The sequence below is a fragment of the Meriones unguiculatus genome (genome assembly GCF_030254825.1).
Source record: "Meriones unguiculatus strain TT.TT164.6M chromosome 13 unlocalized genomic scaffold, Bangor_MerUng_6.1 Chr13_unordered_Scaffold_37, whole genome shotgun sequence".
NCBI classification, from domain to species: domain Eukaryota; kingdom Metazoa; phylum Chordata; class Mammalia; order Rodentia; family Muridae; genus Meriones; species Meriones unguiculatus.
The window spans coordinates 752,594-757,401 of NW_026843647.1; positions in this window are offsets into that span (position 1 = coordinate 752,594).

Sequence of the window (4,808 nt, forward strand, 5' to 3'; positions counted from 1 at the left end):
GCAGCAGCGGCGCTCAGAGCACTTCAAAGGGAACCACGCGAGCCTACTCAGCAGTGGTAGCTGAACCAGCAGAAAGGCATCCGGAAGGACACGCCCCCTCTCTTGACTGGCAGGTCCGCTCAGAGACCCTGATTGGCCAGAGAGTCTTGAGTGACAGGAGCCCCTCCCTTAGGGCTATGGTGTCTCCCTTAGGGTTAGAGTGTGCGGAAGGGGCACAGCTCTTTAGTCCCTGACACTGACTTCCAGTCCAGGACTGCGCCTTCTCCAGATCTGCGGAGATTCGCATTTCAGCAGCACTAATGCCTGTCCTCTGATAGCCTATGTCTGCCTGCACACCCAGCCTCCAGATCGCCCAGCCCTCCCACCCTGGCCACTCAGCCACTTGCTGCTCCCCTCTGTGGGAGGGGACCCTAGGCTCCCCAACTCAAGATCTCAGGGTATGCCTAAGCTCCCACACAGCAGCACTCAGGAGGCAGTTCTGCTTCTTCCTCCTGGTGGATCAGGCTTCCATAGCCCATTACTCAACTGCAGTGAAGTTACCCATCTGTCCCACAAATGAAAGGGATCCTAGAATATTAACAAGACAATTTTTAATTATTTATACATTTTATAATTAAAGAACAAAATACAAATTTAGGTGACTTCTCTATTAAATTACCATGGCGTTTAAATGCTTTAGCAGTAATATACACATATATAATGTAAATATAAAACGTTTGAAACCCATTCCTAGATGATTAACATATCTAGAGAACATATTCAGTACAATCAAACAATTCTGACAAAATGATTGCAGGATTCTTAAGTTGTGCTAAATCATATTCATCTTTGGTGGAATGTCTAGTTTATAGTGATTTACAAGTACCACAAAGGAATTTATTAGATTTTATAAATGACTCTCACAGGAGTTATATAGTCTTCTCAGAAAACAATATGAATTGTGTTTTGTAATAAATGCAAAATGCATGCTAGGCAAAAAGTATAAAAGCTGATAACAGAATTTTGATTGGGACTGTGTGTTCCTTATATATTTCATTTCTTAATGTTATGAATATTTTAAATTTTTTATATTAAAATTTATTCACTTTGTATCCCAGCTGTAGCCCCCTCACTCAATCCCTCCCAGTCTCATTATTTTCCCCTCATTTCCATCCATGCCCCACTCCATCTCTCTTTTCTGAGACTGATTCTCCAACCAAGGACCATGCATGGAGATAACCTAGAACTGAGCCCATGGTAGCTCAGTATCCATGTGGGATCCATAGTAACGGGAACAGTGACTGTCTCTGACCATGACTCAGTGGCTAGCTCTTTGATCACCTCCTCCTGAATGGGGAGCAGGCCATAGAGGAAGACATTACAGCCAGTCCTGATGAGACCTGATAGGCTAGGGTCAGATGAAAGGGGAGGAGGACCTTCCCTATCAGAGAAATTTCAAGAAACAAGATTTGTGTTTTGTGGCTTCATACTGGGCTAAGATAACTGCACCTACGTTTCACCTGGTACCTGTGAACATCCTGAAAGAAAAACAGTTAACAGATGACAATCTTTATGGAGCAGTGTTTTTAGCAGCCATAGCAAAATGGGAAGGGAAACAAAACAAAACATCTGTATTAGTAAAGATTCTCTAGCTGAACAGAACAAATGGAATGAATGTACATATGTAGAAAGTGGGTTTATTAGAATGGCTCACAGGCTGTGTTCCAACTGGTCCAACAATGCCTAACTACCGATGGAAAGTTGAAGAACCCATGTTGCAGGATTATTTAGTTATACTGTGAACCCTGAGATGGTATCCTGGAAAAATCTGTCTCTAGTTGTGGAGTGGTTTAGTGTAAGCATACACCACAAGTTCTCTGTTAAAACAGGCTTGGATAAACTCAACCATAGGTCAAGAGGCCAAGCAAGCAACCAGTTGGGAGAGATTCACATGAAGTGGAATGTAGGGACATTCAGTTTGAGAGGATTTTAAAAAAGCATGGAAGGAGAAGTAGTTTTTGTTTTGTTTTGTTTTCTGAGCCTTTGGCTGAGTAGGAAGGTAGGCTGCCTCCTTGAGATAGCAAGTTTTCACCTAGGCATCTGACTCCAGCATCTTTATTGGTGACATCAAATGTTTTGGATTTTGCTTAAAAACAAAAACAAAAACAAAATACAGTAATGGTTCAGCCAATGTAGCTGGATGTCTCAGATGGTCTTCAGTATATACCATAATTCTTAAGAAATAAGCTTTAATGCCAGTTTTTTTTAATGAGCTTGCTATCCAGAGGTAGGGCCAGCAGACAAAGAAAAAGAGCTGCCATCTCCAATATTATATGTATGTATTGTGTGTGTGTATATATATGTATGTATGTTACCATCAGAGACTGTGGATGAGATGAAAGGTGGGTTTTATCACAACAAAAATCTAGATCTAGATTGAAGAGTTTTTCCACTTCCCAACAGTTTGGGTTTTAGTTAATTCCAGACATATAGTCAATTTGGCTGCCTAGAATAACCATCATAACAGTGAAAACAGAAGAGCTGAGAAAGATTTTTTTTCCTGTGGCAGTAAAGGAGATCATGGGAGTCTTTTCCAAAGCATGATTTTCTTCAACAAAGGAAGCTTTGATGTTTTACTTTGGGAATCTGGAAAAGTTCAATTATAGGTTTGCCTATGTTAAAGCATGCTAAGTTAAATCCTTTTCTTAACATGGTGGTAGTGTGTAAGGAAATATATTTAAATGCATCTTAACTCAAAGTCATGCAGAAACATATGTAAATTATAAAAGTGGAAAGAAATGCCTCTGGAATGTTCATCATGTACCACAAGGTCTAAGATGAAAATAAGGGACAGTGGATATCGTTTGCATGCGGCCAGTGCTACCTGTCAATCATGTTGTATGATTTCACAGATAGAAGTATCAAGGCCATTTTCTCACACATACAAAGACAGAGAATACAGATTCAGAAAATATCAAGGAAGTCACCAATCAGCACCATGGACACTATTCTTAGAGAAACAGCTTTGCTGAGCTAGTCTAACCTCACAATGAGCCTGATTTTGCCTATGAGATGGCTGGTTCAGAGGAATTATGCAGCTACTTTCATACAGGAGTAGAAAGAGTTCATTTTAAGTAGCCCTGGCTGCTGTCTGTCTCACTGCTGTGATATCTCTGTAGAGATTACTACAATTTTAAGCTTTATTTTTATTTTATATACATGGGTGTTTTTCTGTGTGTGTCTATGTTCAGTAACAACAGAAGCCAGAAGATGGCAGGAGATGACATTGACTGGAATTAGAGCAAATGGCTAGCTACCATGTGATTTCTGGAGATGGAACCTCTATGTTCTGTACCAATATCCATTGTTCTTAACTGCTAAACTATCTGTATAGCCATGTTCTAATTTAATATGTATTTTTATATATTTTAATTAAAATATATTACATTGCTTTACCCATTTCTTGTCCTTTCTCTATCCCTTCTTATTCTTCCCAGGTGATTTCTTCCATGCTAAGTATGGGTGAATAAGCATGCTCAAATATTTGAATAAAACTTGCTGAGTCCCTTTCTGTTGATTGTGTATATATGGTTTCAGGACTGACCATATTGTATTGGAAAAGCAATTAGGAAGCTCATCCTTGTTTGATGCTAATTATCCTACTTTCAGGAAAATTCCACTCTTCAATGAACAACAAGATGTTGAACCACAAAGGTCCTTGTACCCACAGATCACTAGGGAAACCAGGAATGTTAAACATGCAAAGGCCTCTTCTCAGTGCATTAGATAAAATAACTGCATTCAATCCAAAAGGTGGGAGTGGAATTTGTTAATGACCTCTTTGCTAGCTGTGGGGGCAGACCTCACCTACCTCTTGCTACAGAGGCAGACTTTACCAAAATTTTCCAGAATGATTATCTCAGACTATTTCTTTCCTAGACAGTTACCCATCTGAGTGACCAAAGATGTGCCCCTATATGAAAAGGGTGACAGAATACCCAGTTTTCTGTGATCTTTGGATCTTGGAGGGGACAGATGCACCCCTCTCTGTAACAGTTTTCTATGAGGACAAGGTAGGTATGTTGTACCCGATTCGAGAGATACCAAAAGACTACTAGGAGTCCAGTCCATTGAAAATCACACGAGGATCTTTATTCAAGCTAAATCTCAGGCTGCCAATCTTCCCCAACATAGCAGGTTAGAAAGTGAGGCCCTGAATCTCAGGGAGGCAGACTTTTTAAAGGAAAAAACGGCAAGCGGGGGATTCCAAGCCTTAGAGTTACAGAGAAGGATAAGTTTTGGGTAGGGGGTTCAGCAACCTTTTGGTTAATTGTTCCAAGCCACCTGGCCAAACCTACAGATAGCAATCTACATGATAGCCAACTGGGTGGAGTGGAGGATCCACTAACACATTCTGTGGCATTTATGATAACATGTGGGGTGGAGGCCTGGCTATAATTATCTATTTACACATTTTGTGGTATCCACAAAACCTGCAGGGTGGAGGGCCATGTGGCCTTTTCGGAACCCAAAGGTGGTGATCAAATCATTCCAAGGTCAGTCAACTTAAGACAGAGTCTGAGAAACAAAATGGAGCCACCCCTGCCATCCTCAGTTCCTTCAATACAAACAAACTACATCTGAAAAGGCCAGAATGAACCTGAGTTCTGTGTTATTTGTATACCACTAGCTTAAGACAGTCACACTGTGAATCCCAAATCTGTCTATAGATTAAGAAATTCTGTTGCCCTGGAACTCAGTATGAATGGTGAAATTGCCATCCTGACTCACAGGGACCCACAGCCCTGCTAATGCATTCTCTAATTCAT